At 43.5% G+C, this 23425-nt stretch overlaps 1 protein-coding gene and 1 long non-coding RNA gene across 5 annotated transcripts in view; one reads left to right on the forward strand and one right to left on the reverse strand.

Moving 5' to 3' along the window:
* Nucleotides 1-23425, forward strand: part of disco-r (disco-related) — a 378404-nt gene that overhangs the window by 170028 nt on the left and 184951 nt on the right. The gene's annotated exons all lie outside the window — the stretch shown is intronic.
* Nucleotides 1-23425, reverse strand: part of LOC137000337 (uncharacterized) — a 126324-nt gene that overhangs the window by 84489 nt on the left and 18410 nt on the right. For both annotated transcript variants that reach the window (XR_010890595.1, XR_010890596.1), the window contains exon 3: nucleotides 12118-12197. This is a non-coding gene — a long non-coding RNA (uncharacterized lncRNA). The remainder of the gene's footprint in view (nucleotides 1-12117; nucleotides 12198-23425) is intronic.

A 23425-nucleotide genomic window follows, 5' to 3' on the forward strand; every position in this document is an offset into this window, starting at 1 on the left:
ATAAATTGCGATAGCTGCCGTCCCGGGGCAAATTGTAGCATAATCATTCATTAGTAGGTCGTGACTCCGCGTCGATGCACACGACTCGCGCTTGTGTAGTTCGAGATGCGCGCAGCCCTGTTGCAATCCGTGTACATACCGCTATGCACTTTTCTCTTCCTCGCCTGTTACTCAATGCAACGTATCGATACGTATTGATATTTTCAAGAGCGAAGAATGCTATGCAAACTAATTTCTTATGCATTTTCTAAAAGTATCATAAAATTGTTCTAATCAATTTTTTCTTCAATTATCAATTCTTGCTTTACTTATTTTACTGGCTTTCGTGTTATTGTCCGATCGACAGAATTTTGTCTTTTAAATAATTTAAAAATTTTATCTTAAATTATCTTTTGTGCGAAGCATATAAATAAAAATTTCTCAAGATTTTTCTTCTACTTTAAGTCGCACATCGCACTTTGTTATAAAATCATATATTTAAAAATTAATAATTTAAAAGATATTCAGAGCGCATGATAAAATCTGGTTTGAAGCAGAATAAAAAGTTCTTGCGACGCACGCGAGATTAAAAGTAAGATGCATCTTTAGAAACGAGCTTCTCATGAAAGAAATTTGTACCTGTGACAAGCGAGCAAATTAATTCGAATGACTATACGAGGCGCTGTCAGCTGGTGTTTTAATTCGCGATCGACGACGCGCGATAAGTATATTCCGATATTTCTTCCTGAGTCCTCAACGTTGACGAATACTTGACGTTATCGGGACGATCTACGGATGCCGCGGGAGAAAGTGCAAGGTGGCTCCTTGCTAATTACCGAGCCGAGGGGCTCTTTTCAATTCCTCGAAACTAAACCTTCAACAGCCGCGATGAATCGACGGTCACAGGCTCGTAATGACGCGCGTCGAGAAAGCGGACCCTCTCTTTCGTGCACGTCTTTTTATTTCTTCCATCGTCGCCACGCAAGCGGCATCTCAATACGCTTTTCGTCGATTAAATCTCGATCGGATGTCGGCGGGGCGCAATTAGTCCCGCGCTAATTTCCCGTAATTAGTCCACGGGGTAATGAAGTTATTGCCGGTTCGTGTCCTCGATTACACGGCATTTACATAAAACACCATGCCGCCGCGGCGACAAGCGTGTACTTAAAAGCGATAACGCGACCGTCGTTAACCGCTGATTAACGGCGCAGCGGATCGTCGTCGACGCGACCGGAATCGCTCCCGGGGCCGTATGAATCGATTCGCGGAAATGTTCGACAAAGAAAAAGGAAGCGTGGTAACGAAAGACAAGGCAAGGCGCAGGAGAAACGATTCGAGGAGGCATCGCGCGATGGGACCGTCACAAGGAAGTTCAAACAGTTTTCATAAATTAGGATCGATTCGCCGGCGAGATAACACGCTAACACACGCGGCGGGCGGATGCAATTAATTTGCCGTGCACAATGTGTACGATGGTAAATATTCATGTTTATGATATACTGCCGTAATTACAGAGCGCGCGACATGATTCGCGGAAACTCGACTCGCGCGAGAAAGAGAACGCAGCCGTTGTGTCGCCCGATCGGATCGCCGAGCCCGGCATCGGAGAGAGGCGACCAGTCTTTCAAACGCACGGTTTCCATAAATTTGTTAAGTAATTGCAGGGCTCCGCGCCGCGCGTGCATCGCGTTATTTAGCGTCGACAGCCGCGTGAAATTAATTTAGCGGGAGCTGCGTGCATTACATAATAAGGGCGTGTCGTTTGGAACGCAAGCCTCCGACTCGTGATAGTTGGTGTCCGGAATTCAACTAATTCTTCAGTGTTTGGCAGATTACAATTTATTAAATATTTGAACAGTATTTTCCTAGTTGTAAAAAAATTAAATAAACTTTTCGCGGTTATCGATACTATTTTGAAAGATTTATTATATCGCAACTGACATATTTTGCCGAAACAAATATAACATGTTAAAATCTCCATTTATTCTATTAGATTTATACTATGTATGCTTAAATTGATCACTTAAAAAATTTCATACGTATAACTTTTGAAATGTTCTCCTTTTGTAAAAGAAAAATTTCAGATGGGAATAAAACCTTGATATCATTTAATAGAACGTCACTATTTCGTCGATGCAAATTGAATACATGATTATTTGCAGATATCTAGCTAGATTCACTCCCGTGTTCTCGACCGTGGTACCGAATAGAATCAATTATACGAAGGTCGACGAAACGAGAATGCGATAACAGGCGGACCGAGCGATCGACGAGTGCGATTCGCGAACGATTTTAACGAATTAAAAAGAGGTGGATTTTCCGAATAGATTTATTGACGTAATACCAACGGCACACATCGCGGACGAACGCAATTCATTATACGACGCCCGAAGCTTTCATAGGACGTTCGACGCAGGTGCTCATCCGTCGATCGACATATTGATTAACGGAAGGACGATATTTGAAATATACTGGCCTATAGAAAATAAAAAAAAGCTTGGCATTTATTTTATTATACTGTAAAGACAATTTTTTTCGCCGGTATTTGAAAACTTTAATATATTATCTCACGTAATTTTAACAACAATAAATACCGTATTTTAGTAACTTTCAGGTTATTAAAAAAATGTAATAACTGAATAAACTTATAATATTGTAAAATATTGATATAAAATAACTTATAAAAAAATTTGATAAAATCGCCATTGACGAACGTCTTTTCAAAGAACTAAAATAAAAGATATAAAGAAAAATATAGTCAACTGAAGTGAACTTGTCGAGTCTGCGATCGCAATCGCACGGACATGTTTCGTCTAGTCGATCGTTCCACGGGATTGACGACTGGATCGCGACTTGATCGCTCAATTCCCATCGTGATCGACGTGGAAGCCTTCATCTGGGTAGAAAACTGGAAGCCCAGGGCTATGGTGGCGCGTGAAAAGGGTCTCGCTCGGAACGTCGTCGCTCGAGAAAATTACAGAGTTCATTGTTTCGCGTCGGCCCTACGATCCGGCGCGGCCCGTCGGAGGACGGCTCGTTTTATGCTCCCTCCCCCCCTTTTTCATTCTTTTCGATTTTTTTGCGCGAGAAACTGCGTGCACAAATCGGCGGATACGGTAATACCCGTATTGACGTCCCAACGTTTATATCACGTTGTGATGGGAAAGAATTCACGAGAGAAAACGAAAGATGCGCTCTCAGATTGAGACTGAATGAGTTCCGTAAGAAAATATTATATATGTAAATGTTAGCATAGCGATGCTACAAATTCAAAAAAAGAAGAGGAAGAATTAATGAAAGTAGAAACTTTTCAGAGATGATCAAAGAACGAGCGCGTTGCGTAGGCAGAGTGTCTAGAAGATAAAAGCCATGTACTTTAGAAAAACAATATCTTAATTAGATAAAAAAAGGCATTAAATAAAAACCAATTTAGAGACGGAAATCGCGGATGCATACATTACATTTTTTCTCACGAGCGTGATTAGATCTGCTGTGAGTTGTTAATATAATTGGCATGTAATCGGCAGAAAAAAAAGCGCGATGAAGGCCGCAAAGTCGAGATGTCGTTGTGTCTCCTCGAACGAAGTCCTTCGGCCTCCTCGTGTTCCAGATGATAATAATTATACGCAAGCGGAAGACGGCGAGTAGGAAAGCGCGTGCGACGCGAAAGAATCATCATCTATACTCTTCATTTTTGCGTCGCAAACATTACATACAAGATGTCTTTTTGATAAGTTTGAGATAGAACTTTCCGTAACAAAAATGTAGAGAGTTACCGATCAATCTTCGACCGATAAAAGGTAAAAAATCTGAAAGTTTAAAAAAATAAAAAGGCCTCATTCGAATGAACTTTATATTTTGACAGAATTTTAATTTTACATATAAAGATATTTAAAGTTGAGTATTAATTTTTTGTTTTAAATTAAATCAAATTTTCATTCCAGCACGATCTTGAATTAACCGAAGCACTTGAAAAACGAAGGACACCTTGTATAGTCATTTAAGCATCCGGCGGAAAATCTTGATGACGCAAATTGCAACAGCGTTCGTAGCGATGAGAGACACGCGGTGCTGCCGCATATTAACATAATCATTGGCAATCGTGCGAACGAAACCGCGATGACGACATTCTCGATAGCGAGTCTCGAGAACGAGTTTATATTTGCCTCTGTACTTTTTCGGACGAGGGTCCTGGATCCTTCTTTATTGCCCGGCACTTTCTTCCGGAAGAGTCCCTCCGAGTCAATTCCATTCGAGTATCGATGGTGCTCGAAGAGAGCGCGGACGGGAGTTTGTAAACTTTTATTGGGCTATCGAAACGTTTGCGCTTTCGGGACACGCCACTTGACGCAGCCTGTCATAAGAAAGAGGGCGGCAACGGCTTAAAAATCAGACGAGGGACCGATTCCTTCTGTTTCCCGTTACTTCATGAGATATTCTCGAGTGACGTCATCGCTTATCGGATCGCGCGTTAGTATGTTTCAATTAATCTCATGCTTATAATATCAATAAAAAAAGCACTACAGGAATAAATTAACAATTGTTCTCGATCACATAAATGTCAAGCTAATTAAATAAATTATATGTTCCGATAAAATATTAAAATTTGTAATTTAATTTTTTTTTCTTTGCAAAGTTCTTCTGTCGCAAAAAACCTCATTTACAGTGTCCCGCGTATACATCATGCTCTGAAATCACGTTCATGAATTTTTTCTTAGCTTTGTAATTACAAAAATCTCTGGAGATTTTTACTATTTATCGTATAATCTCAAAATTACATCCATATTGGTAGATACAATTTACTCGTTACGCATCTCTCCACCCGAGAGTAATGTCCCAAATATCAGTTATCGCAAAGATAATGATGATTGCGGCAAAGCCGGGAGAATCGATACGACTTCTTACAAAACTAGCCGCGCTATCATTTCGCGAGCTGCGCTAATTGGGCGATGGGGCTTTTAATGAAGCTCTGCCCGGTATCCCCCCCGCCGTCGCGCGCCCGGAAAATTATGAAACGGTTTAATCCGCGGGCGGACGATCGAAGCTACTCGCGATATGCGATCTAAAAACACTCACCTACTTCGCGTCGGTGCACATATCGGACAGGCGCACGATATCACACGCGTATTGTTACTAGGATATCGATACGATGCCCGAGGATCATGTAGTGAGTTTAATCAAATGCACTTGGCTCTCGCGTTCTTCGAATCGATGGTATTTAGCGTAATAAAGCACCTGGCGTGGCCGGACGACGGCGTGGAGGAAAGGTCTGGGCGTGTTCGAGCTCTAACGGGGTCGACGATAGCCGGTTAATGACGCTTTCCCTCATTAACTTCGCGACTTCTCCCGCTCGCGATTAATTTCCTAATCTCCGCCGCCGGAACACCGGCTGGCGGATAAGCGAGCTCGCCGATCTACCGCGATTCTAACGGGAGATATCGAGTATATCGTTGCTGACAATTCGGCCGTTGCGAATAGAAGGTTTCCCGTGTTATTTTCACTCGCGAGCATATACGAAGACCACATCCGCGTTCGGCCGCGCGCGTATGGAGAACAATAATAGCGCCTCGTTGTCGTTAACCTCTATGCAGGTTCAACGCCCATTATCATTCAACGTGGAGCTTGTCGTAATATATCACCATTCGAGGTAAAAAGTGGGCAGACGCTTAAGAGCAAGAAATAACCGTATAACTCCGATAGTTCGAAATATCCTTTGCGTAACTATCCGCCAATATCTTTCCACCCAGATCTGCCAGATATGGACTGTTTAATTCCAGTTATTGGTGCAACTTTGCCGATGAGAGAATTATCGCATAATAATATTATCTATGCTTATCTTGTAATCCGTTTAACTCTTTACTACGTTAATTAAATTTGCAAGCATTTCTCTTACGTTATACAGAAATGTTAATCAAGTGCAGATTTAATATTATTAATCTTTTGCCTTCATCATTGTAATGTTGATAAGTTCAAATGGAAGTTTCTTGATTGACGTATTTGATTGACGTATTTGAGTTGACGTAATTTGAATAATACCTTTTTAAAGTAGACGCTCAAGATTCACATTTCACGATCAAAATACGTGTCGTCGGCACGCGATGTCGTAAAAAGCGCGACGACGATACTTAACGAATCGGCATGTTCGACGGGAAGTGAACGGAGAGGCATCGCGCGCTACAAACGGACCCGATATCCATATCCATCGTGCGGCCGCCTACGTGGAAGGCCCCGCGGGGCCCGGTTCGGCGTTTGTCTATAACGAGCTGCTGCGGCGCAGGTGTATCTCTCCGACCACGCAGGGCGTGGTTCTCCTATTCGTTAGCGCGGACAGATTCGTCGGAAAAAGGCACGGCGCACGCACGCTTCGCGACCTTTCGCGATATTACGTGCGGTGCGCGGGACTTCTCGCTCATGGGATCCTTTCGACACGCGAGCCGCCAGCGAGATATATTACGGGTTTCCACCGATCGAGTCGCCCGACTCGCCGTTTTCTTAAATAACGTATTGCGCGTTTCGTCATTCTTGCGCGACGCAATTGTGCACATCGACATTTTACATTGCAACTTTAACGAGTTTTTTATTAATGGAAAATTTATCAACGATTATCGGCGATTTGATCAATGTAGCCTCTAGACATTCTCATGAATGCGTAATTATCAAGTATTACATTCTTACGTGTGCTTCCAATTTATTTTAATAGCTTGTACATGTGGTTTAATAGATTTGCAGAGAGAGAAAGACGCGTGGCGCACGTACACATGCATATGCGTGAATGGGCGTATATGCTAATAGAGAATGCACGCGTTACAGGTCGTAATTAGCTACTGTTCAGCAAATGCTCCTGCGGCAATTGTTTGAAAGCAACAGACATACTATATAAATCCAAGTAAAGCAACAGCAGCTGTGCCTCTTACTCTTTTTATTCGCACACGGAATTTATTTTCTACTAATCGAAGAATTAATAAATTTGTGCGTAAATTTTCCATTTTCATTTACAAAGCCGTCTTGTTTGCCAATACTTTCGAGTATTCTATTGTACGGAAATGTTACGAGACGAAAGAGAGAATGGTTGTCGGTGCTATTTATCGAGACGCGTGGGAAACGCGCCTTTCCAACCCTGTCGAAGAAGCGCGAGCGATCAGCATGAGCTGACGGGGGGATTCGAGGGGCCTCGGGCTCCGGAGACGCTTAACGAGCGACGTCAATTTTTTTTCTACAGCTCGACGCAATTAGACTCTGTCCCGTTTGCCGAAGGGACGTGCGAAGAGTAATGGCAGCGCGCTAAATTGCCGGTCGTGGACCGAGTCGATCGTCCGGCCGACGTGAAACGCAGGCATACTAAATGTACGAATATCTTGTAATTTTTAATGTCGTCGAGCGTTTTCGACAGCAGTTTTGCATTTTTCTTTTGAAACATATATTTAAAAAATAGTCACAAATGAATTTTAAAGCAGTCGCAATCCAATGAAACATTTTTTCTGAGAATTGGAGAATTGAATTAATCAAATTAATCAAGTTTGGTCAAATTGAGAACCACACACGTTCTAGAGAACTATTTTCTTTCAATCTAAGATTCATAAAATTTGTACAATTATAAAAAAGCTAAATATTTTGTTATATATTTCATTATAAATGTATAATCTTAACATGTATATGTATTTCATTTTTTTTGCATCGCGCAATGAAAAATTAACAACTCCAAAATATACTTCTGAGCAAATTTAAATTTTGAAGCTCAAAGAATGAAATACTGCATAATGTTAAAATACGTTTTGGACTCTACTCTTTACCACAAAAAAATAAATTGAATGTTGCTTTTCGAAAGTTTCTGTAGAGTCTACTTGATTTAACAACCTGCGTCGTCTGACTAGTTATAAGTGATTTCATCATAAAGCCTTGACATTAGCCACTGCTTTGAGAGCCGAAATTTCCGACTCCCGTTCTCGAAACAGTGAATTATACCGGACGCCTAGCTATCGTATTGTCGTGAGGCTGGTAGTCGCGTAATCGTTTCATGGTTCATTTAGCGGCGGCTATTCGGCGACGAAGACACGCGTATCTATCCGACTACCGCGATTACCGCTTAACGACCGCGGACAGACGAGAGTGCCACCGTGGAGAGAATTTATTACGATTTCGGTCCTCGATGGAATAAGTGGCACAACGTCCGGTAATTAGTCCGACCGACACTCCGCCGTGGAATGTATCTCGTCGCCTTCCTCGTCGCGTCTTTGTGTCTCCATTTGGAAGCGTAAATCGTGTCGTTGAGAAAAAAAGAGAAGGTCGACCGCTCGCTCATTTTGTTTCCATCATCGATCAATCAGCAAAGTCTTTTAATCATGCGCGTTTTTTCAAGCATGCTCATCAAAAGTATCAACTGAAGTATGAGATTATTCGTTGTTTAAGAAGATACGTGAAGAATTTATAGAAAAAAATGTCTCCCGAAATGCAGCCTAATTAAATTTGATTTATTCCATTCATTCTAAATATTAAAACGATATTTATAAAGAAAAGGTACTGATTGTCATCGGCTAATCGAATTATGATTTGGGTGCGATAGAAGGAAAGGTGAGTGGATCGAGAGTACAATGCGTCGATTGTCGAGTAACAAGCGGAGAAACAATTTTAATGAGCACTTTATTGCGCGACCGATCTCGGGTCGCCTTTTAGCACCGTGGGTGGAAATTGATGTGGCTTTATGCTACTCGATCGCTCCGATAGAGTGAGATGTTTAGGTTTCGCACCTGCATCAGGCACAAGCAGTATCTTATCCGGGTTTTTAAACTTACGCCGAACAATGGCTGTGTATCATGATTTATCTTTTACCATACAAACGGAAATGGGCGCGAATACGTATTAGCATGCAATGAAACCTTCAGTTCGTGGAATACACTATATTTACGAGCTCTTTTCAATATAAAGTTATGCGAAGTCCAGATGTGCTTAGATAATAATTTTATCGCAAAAAAGATAACAGTGATTTGCTTGTTCCCATTTGATAGTAAAAAGTACAATTATACGAATGTGTCTATTTTCTGCAACAATTGAAAAGTGTTTTGTGATCAAATTGAGAATCAAATGTTCAGAATTATTTTTCTTCTAAATAAAATTCTAAATAAAATTCGTAAAATGTTTTTTTTAAATATGTTTCACTACAGATGTATAACGCTAGTATATACGTGTATATTTAATTTTATTTCACATCGTGCAATAAAATATTAACAACTCTGAAATGTACTTTGCGCAAATTTAAATTTTGAAGTTCAAAAAATGCTGAAATACTGCACGAGATGTTAAAATACGAGTACAATGAACTTTACTCTTCTGGATATTTATTTAGTTATTATCCAATTCTTTTCAAATAAAGTGAAATATTTAACATATAAAACTTCAGTATGCTGGGCTATTTTTTGCTTGTATACGATACTTCGGAAAGCGAAATCGTCTTCGATCGTTACTTTTTGCTCTCTTCTGTCATTATTTTCTACCTTCATCGCATTATATTTTGTCCCCTATTTGAATCGTCTCGTATCACGAACTCGTTTCATCAACCGAGCGATACGTGATACGTAATTATCTGTTCAATCGAGGACGAATTAACATTATCTATAATCAGAGATCCGGAGAAAAATCTAGAGTGCGCGGCAATAACGTAAACCTTGGCGATTACGAATTAACGAGCGCTTATTTCGTTCCCCGACACGCTTTCCCTCTCTCTCCTCCCTCTCTTTCTCTCTGGTCGGGATGATCCGGGAACGAGTCGTCCGAATGTATATATGAGGCAACTCGCGTCATAAATTCCCGTCACGTACGGATCTGGCCGCGAAGTTTCCGACGCATCGACGGGCACTTGATTTCCTGCCGGTTGCCCGATCCATTCCGCGCCGATCCAGGGGTCAGTCGACGTGTGTGCCGCGAAAGGATGATAGCTGCTGCAGGCACGTCCGCGCGGAACGTACTAAAAAGAACGCGGCCGCGATGGGCAATAAGACAAAATGGCGCGGCCGGGCAGGCTTGTTAATTGCAGTTTAGTGTTCTTGCTCGTAATTAGGTACACTCGAGCACCTGGGCAGATCGACGGCCGGGCTCGAGCCAGGCCAGGCTCGCACGACTCTTCTGCTCCCGGGATAATTACCGCATCGGCATCGGCCGTCATACGTTCCTTACCGTAGCCGATCCCCCGGCATCGGCTACCTGCAACGCGTCTGCATCGCGCTGCTCGTCGCTGCGCGTGTGCGTGAGCGCGATGATCTCTACGAGCGCTCCACTGCTATCGTCCCGTGGCTCCGATCGACGCCGACGTTCTCACGGAATCACGCGGTCAGAAATCGTGCGAGCCACACCGCAAACTCCCGTCGCACCCTATCATACGCGGAATCGAGACGAGTGGCGCAATAAACCCATGGGCATTGTAAATATTAATCCTTTGATGCGATGTGATGACGCCCAATCAGTGGAGGATCATTGCACAAGCGCGATTGCTACATATCATCGTATGGGCACGCTCGGAAACTTAAATACGTCTCGCAATTCGGTACCTTTTTGTTTCTTTAAGTTTTACTGATGACCGCAAATCATTCACTATTGCGAGAGAATTTAATAAGAAAATATTTAAAAAATCGACACAATTCCTGGGATGACTGACAGTGATCCAGGCGTAACTCATCCGCGAGATTTTTGCGTCCTGACATTTTACGAATTAATAAATATTGCGGCTGCACCAATCGCGGCTGCGGTTTCTCAGGCGTAACGTTGTGGCGCGTCTTGATGTCTGCGTGTTTTGCGCAAGTGTGACGAACGAGCGAAGCTGTAGCTCGCGGTATGGATTAACGTTTCCACGTAATCTCACATGGATACCGCGCTCAAGTCTGTGTGCGTGTGTATAAAACATTTATTTCTATAAAGTTGCGCGGAAAGGCAAAATAAATATTGAGATTAGAATCGCATCGATGATCTCTGAGTCATAGCATCGTAACACGAGCGCATGCTTATGCGGCTGCACATAGGTGTGTCCTGCCGGCGATTAAACCGCGAAAGCTATAACGCGGATTATTTCCTAAGTCCCGCTGCTACTTCGTCGTAAAACGAAGGGTTATTTTTATTCTTGCAAGAGTCTGCGCTTCTGTTTTATCGTAATAAAAGTCACTTCATTTATTTATTATATTAAATATTGCACTACTTTACTGTCTATAGATAATAATATCATGTAATTTACGTCTGTTCTAATTTCGACAATTAATAACTTCAATAAATTGAGGTTTGTATGTTTAGTTTACACTTAAACACATTAATCATTACTATAAATCATCGATAAATCATATTTAAGACAGAAACTTGCCTTTGAATATATAGCTAGCTGGAAATATCGATAGATTTATGTATATAGGTCATATCTTTTTTTTTATGAGTGTATACACACAAATTATATTTTCCCGTTTGCGAGTAAATAAATTTACTCCAATTTATTATGTTCTATTTTTTATCGGAAATTTATTTCTATTATTACGAGCATTACTTGTATCTGACCGAAGTGGATAATACTTCGCGAAATAGGTAGAACTATGTTACGAAAAAGAGAAGATAGGTTGTCAACGTAGAATTCATTACGTTCTTACCGTTCTTGAAAAAGGGGGAAATTACTCAGTCCTACGAAAACACGACGACGTATCTGCCCGTTAAAGCAGAGATGTATACAGATAGACGTTGTAATTATGCGAGCGCAAGGAATAAAGGGTCTCCGCGTGTTGTTTTAATAAATGCAAAACGCGTTTTGAATATTCATGTCGGTGGCGGATGATTCCTTTTGTCGTTGCAACCCTGCTCACCCTCCACTTTTTCTCTTGCACTTGCAAAACGAGGGCCGAATTGCGCAAAGTGTACCGTTTCCCGTAAAGAAATTCCTTTTGAGAGAGAGCGTCTAAAACGAACTTTACAAAAAAAAAAAAAATAACCGTAGTGAACGAAGCTACATTTTTGCTCTTGACGTAATGTATCTTTCCAGTAACGGACGGTTTTTCCACGTTTAGGAACATCGTGATTAAAAAACACAGATTCTTTTTTCAACGGTCTTTTGACAACTTTTGACTCTCCGTTGAAAAGATTTTCTTGCTCATAGCTATTAATGCCAGAAAAACATACCTTTATATGTATCTCCTTGAAAGATGGAAAGTTGACTCTTAAATTTTTGCAGTACAATTGGAATTGCGTTGGCTATTGGTCTGTAACAAAAATAAAAACCAATTGCATTAAGAAAAATGTCTCTTAATTTATCTTGAAACAAAAAAGAATTCAAAAATAATTCTCCGTTTTCCTAATACTTTTTTATCTTCATTAGAACTTAATTTTCATTTTTTTATACTCCATGATTTTAGTCGTATATTAAAATAACGATCGAGGAACTAATCGCGTGCTTGATGTTTTCATCGTAGAGTCTTCGATCGCGCTGAAATACGCAGCGAAAGTATTACGAGTTTTCCCTTCTGTCGGTGCCAGCGCGGTACCTCCGAGTGTTTGCGAAAGTCTTTACCACGCTTGTGCCCGGAGTCGTCTCCAGAAACGACGAGGCCGCCGCCACCGCAATTAACACCTGGCTGGTCGTTAACGTGTCTCGGGCTCCCGGGCTTTGCCTTTTCAACCGCGTTATCTCTGTCTCTTTCTTTGTCCCCTTTCCTTTCTGCCTTTCCTACGCTTTTCGTTCAGAAATTTCTGTCCAAATCCAGACACCACGGAAACGACCGAGGACCCCTTTATTGTTGCGACCGCGCGATTGTTTGACGAGACCGGTAGCTGCCCCCTGACCTGCTAAACGAACTTCTGTTTGCCCAGCGTCGACTTTTCCAGCGCGTTCCTTTCTTTTCGAGTATAGTTCCTTCGAGCGTCGCGTTTGTCTCGACATCGGTGTCATTCTCTGATCCATTATCACGCTGCGTCGTGTTGTAACCCACCGTACCGCGATGTTTGCTCAAGCAATCGACCGTTCCGTGTCTGAGAAAAGACCCTTTCCTTTTATGAACCGAAGACTTCTCGGTAAACGGAGCATATTCCCGAAATTTTAGAGTATTTCGAATTTTATCGCATTTCCCATAAGAATGAATCCAAAACGACGTAGCTTGTAACTTTACATTGCTGGCACGAAATGAAGAGAAAGATGTTCGAAGAAATCACGACGATGCGTGTCCTTAACGAAACGCTTGTAAGAGAAACGAGCTGTCGGAAAACAATAATTCACCGCGCGAGTTGCGGATCGAGCGAATGATCTAAATTGCGAGCATTATTATTTCGCGTCATTTTTTATCGAGCAAACAACGGCGCGCCATTCTCAAGCAAGTTTTAACAGTTTCGCCCCGCCGCGCCTCCGCACCGCGCGCGATTGCATCCGACAATAGCGGCAAGCGTCAGCAGCGGCTGCGTTTTCGGGCTGCATTAAATGCGCGGACGTTCTTAATTTCTTATTGTGTATTAACATGCCACACGTGTGCTCACGCGAGCAGCGAGCAGCGAGTAGTATCGCGCTTCGGAGTTTTGTTTTTGCCCGCCGGGAGGACCCGTGTGGGAGACGGCAGCTGTGAATTTCAGATAATACGATCCCGCGTACACACCACCTGCACTCGCGATGTGTGCATTACGCCCGGTCACGTTACCGATAAGGACGAGTGTGAGCGCCAAAGGGGTACACACGACATCCCCCTTCCGAAGATTTTCCGTAGGAACCGCCGCTCGAACACGTACGAATCCGCGAGGGTTGTTCGTAGCATGCTACAACAAAGTAATCGTCTACACTGTTTAAGAAAAAAATTAACGCACCTCGATAAAATAATTCTAAGTTCGTGAAATGTGACATGAAAATATCTTATAGTCAGATTTTCTTAAATAAATGATTCTTGTCCCGTGATATTATCGTTTCTTTATCTCCACGAAAAAATATCACAAATAGAAATTTACTGAATGAGGAGGCTTGAAGTGCGTCAATTTTTTTTTATCAAATAGTGTACCGAATAAAAATGAAAATATACCGATTGAACAATATTTCTTTTTTGCTCTGACAACGCTCTGGCAACGTGGAATGCGAGACAGGAATTTAAAGATTCAGGAATCAAATTATACGTTAGATACAGTGTTTCAGAGCCGTTGTCCACTCCGGCTCGTCCGCGCATAAAGATGGTCGTATCGCGGCCGCGGGGCAAACGCACGGCATTATAACACATCGGGATAAATGACAGGAAGAAGGAAGAGGCGGGCGAAAAGGATCTCGGCGGAATAAGAGAGAAAGGGTCGGCGGAGCAAGGCCCGCGGTAGTGTGGGAGGACGCGCAGATTGCGGGCCTGTCATTTCGGCGTACGAGGCGTGAAAGGAGAAGCGTTTGCACCCATGCAAATTCCGACCGCGATCACGTAGCGGTCGTCAGGCCCGTTGACGCGGTCTCTCTCGCGGCGGGCCCACCGCCTTTGAACGGTATCGCGCGACGCGGGTGTTCGCGTATTGCGAAGTTGCGAGCGTAGGATGCACCGCAGGCATACGAATGTGTGTGTGTGTGTGCTAGACCATTCAAAAATCAAGAGCGTATTGTGCGGACGGTGATTGGCCCCGGAGCGGAATGTTATTCGTCCACCGGTCTTCTTTATTAATGGCATCCCATTTGTCGACCCTGCGCCGCTCCCCATTACTATTTATTTCTTTTTCTCGATCTACTATAAAATCTTCAAAGCTTTCGAATTCTGATTACGCGAAGCACTTTTCAAGAATGTCCATTATGATGCACAAGTTCTGTTCTTTCTTTTACATTTCTTCTTTCTACATGTGTTTAATATGAAGAAAAAAAATTACACCTGCTTTTTTTCTACACTCTTGATATATTTCTATGCAATATACAGATATATTACAGCTGATTGATAGCATTTAAATTCAATCGTTGTAAGAACCGTATTGCATTCAACATTTCCGCCGCTGCGTTCGCAAATAGTGACACAATGTTCAGTGATTATTCATCGCTTTGATTGTGCATTGAGTTTGCGTTAATCGATTAACGCATGTCCCGCCTGTTTCGAGCCTTCGTGCGTTCCTCCGCGTCAACGATTCTGAAAGAGTCGTCGGTCGCTCGGCGCACATCGCTCTCACGCACGCACGCACGGAAAGAACGCGCGAGCGAGCGAGAGAGCATCAACGTCAGGCACGGCTTTACGCTTCATTAAGATCACCGAGAGATCCGATCATGTAATTAGCGACGATCGTCTATTAATTATCCCGCGATTAACGCTGATGACGCGCTCCCGCGTCCACGCACTCGCATTCGCGATACACCGGTAATTAGTCGCGCGGAATTTCACGAACGCTCATCCGCCCACCGATCTCCATCCTGCCCCCTGCCTATTGTTCACCGATTGCGATCTCCGCCCTTTCCCTTTTCCACCTGTGCTCTCGATACACACTCGAAACGGTACCACCTTTCACCCGACCACGCCGCTCCGCCGCAAATTGAATTCGCCAACGACTTCGGATTCCCCGCATCGCCGCGCGACGTCATCGGCTGCGCCGCTGCCGCGTTGATGCATCGTCATTGTCCCCCGTCATAAAGACGGCCGGTTTATCGGCCGGCGCGACCGGGCGGTCCGATCGTTCGATTACTCGTCGATCGTTTAATAGCAATTACCCTCGGGCACGGAGATTCGCCGTGCTCGTTTTTCCGCAGCGCGAGAGAGAACACGCTTCACGAGAGAAGACTGATAAGAGTTTACGACATGCAGCATTTGTTTTCTTTTTACAGTTTTTACATTAATCTAAGACTCTACACGATGAAGTCATAGAATGACAGAGAAGCCGCGGATGATAAGTTGTGGAACCACATTCGGGCGCGGCAATTTGACGTGCTTTTTTTTTCTATGCGAAAGGATAAGGCGTGTTTTAGGAAAAAGACGCATTGAACAGAACGTGTACCTTTTCATGCGATATTATTTATATTAATATCAGATTCCTTCTGATAAAGTCATGGGATTAAAATAAGAGGCAAGTGGGAGCCATCGTGCATGCTAAAGCCATCCACGGTGCCTCACAGCTACTTCTTATTTCAATTCCACGCTTTTTTTGCACTTTTTCGGGGAAATTAATGCGACGCGGCGAACGGAGATGCACATCCAGGCATCGTTGACCCAATTATAAGCTCGGACAGTATATCCACTCTTCTCGATCTGATATTGTCGACAAGAGACGAAGCCGCGCCTCGCCGTCCCGCGCTTCTCCTCGATGGTTCTACGTGTATCGTTTGTAATTACATACTTTACGGGGTGGCGCCAATTACGGTGCAACGGAAATAACGTCACGGTATTTATTATCTTTAGTATCATCGTCGTTATTTTATGGGTATCGGGATTAATAGAGATTACCGGTGTTCCAGCGATGCAGGTGATACAACGTACGCTCGATTGCAATTACGCGACAATATTTTCGCTCTGGAGATTGAATTTTCTCCGTTCAATCACAAAATGCATATACAATTATCATGATGAAAGATAATAATCACGAATATAATATTTCAGCAAAAATATCCTATTTTGCAAGCAACTTTTTAAATATTTATTTTTCTTTCTTTTAAAAGCTTCCTCTTTTTATGTCATTTAAAAGTATATTTTTATTTTTATATCTAATATATCGTGATTCGAATCTTTCTTAAATTTTAGTTTGAATTTCTTTCATTTCTTTAACGCATGCATGATTCAACGAAACCTACGCCTTTACATCCGTATAATGCATACGCTCTTTCTCAATTCTTATTTGAACATTTTCTGTTTAATGCATGCAGCGATCCGAGAACATTTTCGCCTTCACGTCCGGCATACTCGCTCGTCTCGATCTGACATTGTCGAGTGACGTCCCGCCTTCGTCCTGACAGTCCACATCACTCACGCTTTTTGCCGCGAGAGCGTCGAATCCGTTGGATTCCCTCTGCACAGCTTAAAATAGAATTATGATACACCGCTCGGCGAGCGGTGACAAAAACTCGCCTCATTATCCGCCGTGATTACGGCACGGCATTCGACAGAAGCCGCTTCCGCGTATTCGGCGTATAGCGTAATTATGCGATTATCCCGGATTAAAATTCGATAAAAGCCGTAAATGCCGGCTGACGCCCCACGGTATCATTTTTAATATAATAAACCGGCCGAGGTCGACGGGTCGTCGATACTTTGCTTCCCGAACGGTCGCGCGGACATGAGCATGACGATAGCGTTAAAAATTAGACTTGGCAAGAGAGTCAGGTGACCTGCCGCTTCAAGCCGCGCGAGAGATAGTTCTTGCCGTGGCAACTATTTTTTTTTTCACGACACAGTCGTAAAAGCGTGGAGTATCTCATTTACGAGCGGACCACCAAGTGGGCGCTTTCAGGCTGAGCGTAATTAACTGATTAGATTGTCGACGTCCGTGAGATTTTCGCATAGATTATCGCAAAGAGTAGGTACTTGTCATTTTTCTCAAGGAATAGAAAACTGTAAAATTGTATCTCTCCGAGTGGAATTGTATAAATTTATTATTAATATTTAATAAAAGTAAAGTGTGGTGGATAAACGTTAAAAAAATAAAACCTTTCTTTGAAGGTTGAGTAATGGTTGAAATTAAAGCTGCATGGTGCCTCTTACATAACGGCGTATGTGCAGTACAAGAATGCTCTTCAGTATATAAGGTTTTGCCGTAATGTCACAGCAGTGAAACATCTGCAGTCGCGTCTTTTCAAATTGAGAAAATAAATGAGCGAAAGATGGCCCGCGGTACGACAAATGATCCTGATGCCCGACACTTTCTCATGGAAACCGCGCGCGATATTGTCCGCGTAACCAGGTGCACGCTATGACTGGCAGCGACCGCGCGCGACAGCGCGCCCGTGTTCAAAGGATTCGTATCGCGGTCGGGACACGAGAGGACGAAAGGAGCGAGCATGGACCACACACAGCCCGCGCGCGGTTATTACGCTTGCCGGCTGCGCGCTGAGGGCGCCACAACAGCGGCGTTGAGGTTGATTAATTATCGTTGCCATTCGCGTTCACATTCGCGATACGTGTGCCCAACATTGTGCCGTATAAGGCGTCGTGGTTCGCGGACCATTTGTACATCGATGGTTCCTGCCGCTGCGCCGTGCTCACCGCGTCGCGCATCCTCTGTTTTGCGAAATCTCTCGAATGAAAATCGCGATACCGTACTCGATATTTCCACTTACTGTTTCAATTAGCCGAAAAAAAATACAAAATTAATTGATGTAAAATTGTAAATGGCTTTGGCAAATAAGATAAAATCGTACAATAGAAAGAAAATAAGAGATGACCTCTGTCTGAAAAGTCTAGGATTGGAAAGTATAAGATCTCTCCGTCCGAAATGGCACAAAATAAATAAGTTTACAAGTGGACACACATGGGAAGGCCTTCCTGTAGGTACGGCGAGACACGCATCAAAATCGCATTATATCACAATCACGTCGAAATCGGCGACGTGGTGCCGGGGAGCAACAATGCGCGGGCGATGAATCGGCGGTTCTCCAAAATCTTTGTTCCCGCGACGATCCACAAATTGTCCCGCGTTACACGCATCGCGCCGCCGTGAGAGGCGTCGGGTCTGCGACGTCGACGAGGATTCCTGACTTTCACGGTGCCATCGTTAGCCCCTCCGCCGCCACCTGCAGCATCACCACGGTTCATTGTGCACCTGTCATGTTTCACGCCCTTAGAACAACAATCGTCGTTGACCCGGCAGATTACCGGGCGAGGAAGCGAAGGTAGAAGTCGGTCCTTCGATCGTCCTCGTCGTCATTTTCTTGATGGGCGACCGGGGTGGAGCGCGGTCCGAGAAATCGTCGATTTATTTATTTATCCGTAGCAGTGGTGGAAGCCAGAAGGTTCTACGAGGTGTTATATTTATCCTGCAAACCCTAAATAAAGCTCACCCAAGACGGTCGACTCTGGAAACAGCATATTAAGACTATGGACGCGGTATCAACGAGCGCCGTGACAACAGTGGAAGACACCTCCTTCTTCAGATCCTGACGGACGTTTTCGTCTCGAGGAACCGGTCAAAGGGTGCTTCTATCGACGACCGGAGTGCGCGGGAACGTGAGATGTCAGGCGGGGAAAAAAAGACGGGAGGAAACGGGCACCGCGACGTACCGGAGAGGGATAGCGAGCCTCTTCGAGGAGGGTTTATTTGTCGAGCAAACAGAAAATGCGAGCGAGGCGTCGGCGGAGCGAGGAAAGCCAGCAGCAGCAGCAGCAGCGACGGGAGAAGGAGGCGACGGTGGAGAGGAGGTGGAACGATGCTCCCTCTCGACGAAGGGCTCAGGCATCCATTGTTTATCTTCCGACCGCAACACAATATTCTTTCGCGAAAGGCTGCGAAGGGCCACCGCGACCGAAGGGTCGCCGCCGCCGCCGCGCCGCTCCCTTTCGCAATCGCACTTTGACAGTCGCTGACGAGTCCATCCTGAGAGTATTTGCATCTTTACGAGCCAACTTCTCGCAAGGCGCACCTGTACGGAGAGTTCCAAGACGCGGGAAGCGCGGGACGGACGTGCGCGCGGCACGTACGTCTTCTCTGTCTTCGGGCGATGCTTTAACCCGGTTTAACCGACTCTTCTCCACCGCGTCTCGCTCTCGCAGCTTCCTTTCCTTCCAGCGCGGATTCCCCTCCCGCGCCCCCGACCGCTTCAATTCTCCGGGAACAGTCTTTACATTGATTCATCTACCGCGTGATCTGTTTGGTTTGTAATTATGTACTTCGGGGATGGTGGCTATTACTGCGCCGCGTTGCAGAAGCGAAATGTTGCGGTATCGATTATTATCCTCGGCACTTTGCCGTTGTTTCGTCGGCGATGGAATTAACGTACGGATTTTAAATATTAAATAGCGTTATATCACGCGATACAGTCGCAATGACAGGATAAATCACTCGCGCCGTAATTTTTGCCAGGGTAGATTTTTCAATTAACCGGCGTAAAATGCAGGAAAACGAATTAATTGTATATTACGCTCAAGTAGTATCGATTTATCAAGAATGCAACTTTTTGTCCAACAATTTTTTCCAGAGAATATCTTTCGCAATAAGAATCCAGATCTGCGCGTGCCGTCTCTTCGTTCCCTCTCTTATCTCTCTTATTCTTATTATTATTTCTCGCAATATCGCGGCTTCTATTTAATCGTACGGCTATTATTACCGTCGTTGCTCAATTGCATTTTTCATCGAAGAAACTTGAATTTTGATTCGGTTAACAGACGTCGAGAAGACTTGTGCAATTTGTCAATAAGTTCTTATTGTAAGAAAAATATGCTGCGGTTTTCCTCACGCGTCCTCCGTCTCGCTGCGTGGCGGGACCCTTTCTATTTGGTGGCATAATTTGCCTTGCGAAAATACGCTTACGTTATTCTCATCATGTCAATCATGATGTGTGATGAAACGAACGCGATGTGTGAGGACTACGGAAGGATACCGTGACACGCATGCACTCGCGGAAGCATATTACGCAATGAGCTTGTCAAGACCTTTGTGCGGATCATCGAGAAACGTTTGACCGTGGGAAGTGTAATCGCGGATAATATTTCTAGCTTCTCTTCTTCAAGATATCGCGGATTTAATGTAATGACATCCTCTTCGATTTGGAGCACGCATGAATTTCTCTCCTTGTAATACTTTCGGAATGTGTCATCGGTAATTAAAAGTATCACAACGTCATATTCTCATCTTTTCACGATAAGCATTAATTTTTTATCATCGAAGAATTATCGCGCTGTCACGATTTCAATTATTCGATGCTGAATATTCGAAAAAAAAAGGAGACTGTTATTTTACCAATACAGCGATGTTAATCAGTTTTTTAAGAAAGAATGTACTGTCGCTTGAAAACTAAGTCAATCTCGTCTGATACCGTACGATTGCAAGTCATATTCGTTGACTATCGCAGTACTATCGCGACATTAATAATCGTATCAGTGTGATGTCACTGTCATTAAAAGAGTAAAGCGACAAAGACGGAAATGAGACATGGCTGCAGAGACAAGGACAGTCACAGAGGCAGGGCGGGGGGGGGGGGGGAGAGATAGGAGAGGAGAGAAGGAGAGAGAGAGAGAGAGAAAGAGAGAGAGAGGTTACAGAGTACTGTTGAGTATCCACTCCAAAGAGCTGGGTGGGCTAATTAGCGCGTTGCCTGGCAACCGGAGGCTGAGTACGATCTGCACTTTACTCCGTCCTCTCTCGATCTCTTTCTCCATCCCCTTCGTCCTCTCCCTCCCTTCCTTCCTCTCTCTTTCTCTCTGCTGCATCGTCGTATCGTGTATCTCTTTCTCTATGTCTCACACCGACCCGCCGTCTCTCTCCAACTCCCGGAAGACGCGTCCATTGAAATTACGAGGAGGTCTTTGGAGTCACTTCCAGTTTTTCTAGGATCATTTTAACGGGTCTTCGTGCCTCGGGACATTAGAAGGCGTTCTCGCATATTCCCGCGTACGAGATTAAATCCCTCGCTAGATCGGAATTTAATCGGCCATCTCTCGCGTCCGCGACGCTTCATGCTCGTTTCACTACTTTTAGTCCGCTCCGCGCGATGTCGAGTCATTTGTATGACGTATTTCCGCATCGCGGAATTACGACGATGAAAAATTGAATTGAATTCCGTTCAACCGCGAAATATATCAACATTCATATTCCGTCCCTCCACTGTTGTTGTCACGTTGTACGCGTGAAATTTATTCGCTAATTTGAATCGATAATCTTAATGATTAGTTCGCGGCTCGTTGTTACTTTATTGTGCGAGTTGTACCTCGTTTCACTGATATTCATTTGTAACGAATATTGTTTTTCTTTTATTTTCGAATAACTATGCATTTTTACTTTATGTAATTAAAAATTGTGAGTTTGCTCGGACGGGTTACACGCCTCATTTTCCTTGCGTCCGATAATCGTAAAAATGTTCCCGGTCGCGATGAGATATAAAATTTATGCCCCGATGTTTCCGCATGAAACATGAACCGTGCGCGAGATATTCAATATTTAAATTATACGGATATTAAATACGTATTTTTTCGGTTGATTTTTAGTCCACGAGCTTTGCGATAAAAATAGCTGCACAAATATCTGTTTCCTGTTTTTCATTACAAGAAGCGCGAGAGTAGCATTGTTAATCTTTCAGAATTTTGCTTAAGTGATTGATGCAATAACTTCAAAATTTCCATTTACTGTCGCTTACAGCATAATTAATTAATGTTCGCTTTTTAAATTAATTTACTAGTCTGGATTACCCATTTTTGAATTAGAGACTTAATATTTCCTATACTGATATCACTGGATTATAATTCTATGAAAATATTCAATGGCATCGAGTTTCAATCAACCCTAAATAAGCACTTGATTTATGTATTATTTGTATCTCTGACACTAAAAAACTTGGCGTTGTCATATTCGCACGTCATAAAATACGTTATAAAATTATTCATTACCTAACAGTATAATACTTGTACACATCATTACACGTTCTTCTATCTTAAATATCAGATGAAGAAGGGAAATCAAAGTAACGGAAGTTAGCGCTACACGACACATTGATGCTATTGGATTTTAAACGCTAAGAAATTACGATTGTGAGTTAGTGACGACCTCCTCGCTATATAATCGTTGTTGGTAGTGTTTCCATTCGAACGCTGGCAAAGAATGAGGTTTCAGAGAAATCTCTCTCTCTCTCTCTTTCTCTTTGGGACTCTCCCGTGGCATCTGTTCGTCCTCGCTTTGTCGGCGCTTCAAGCTGTGAAATTGCTCCGACTTATCATTCGAGCTAACGAGTCCCTAACCGTCTTCACACTTCACACTCGCCTCGCACTGTCTATTCTCCGCACCTTGCTGGCAACGGCGTAGAATCTCGGGGACTGTTCTCGACCGATGAGAACCCCTTTTCTTCCGTAATTGGTACACAGCTACTCGGAAAAAGCCCGATATTAAATGCTAACCGTACAGAGGCAATGGCCGCAATTAATTTTACACCGTGGAATCTGGGCGTGATAGGAACGATCCGATTCGTCCCGGGTTATGAGAAATAAAATTTGAAAAATTGCTCATGAAATGAAATACAAAATTTAGTTAAATAACTTCGTTGTAGGAATTGAATCGATTAAATCGCAATTTGCTGGATAAAAATATATTTCGCCAGCTGACCAGCGTGTACACGCGTGTGCGAGAGTAATAATGAAAATTTTTAATATTACGGATAGAGACCATCGTTGTCGATGGACGCCATTGGTTGTCATATCTGAACGAAAAGAGAGAAGAGATAGCCGGACCGAAGGCTTGTCACCCTTCGAAGACGGCAGCGATTTCGAGGGATGGCGCACTCAGCAATCGCCTGTAATTTGTACCTCCGCCGACATTGATGGCATTCATTGTTATTTTGTTTCACTCTCGCGTCTCTCCGATCGCGCGCACATTTGCATGC

This window comes from Linepithema humile, chromosome 6, assembly GCF_040581485.1.
Source record: "Linepithema humile isolate Giens D197 chromosome 6, Lhum_UNIL_v1.0, whole genome shotgun sequence".
Classification (NCBI taxonomy): domain Eukaryota; kingdom Metazoa; phylum Arthropoda; class Insecta; order Hymenoptera; family Formicidae; genus Linepithema; species Linepithema humile.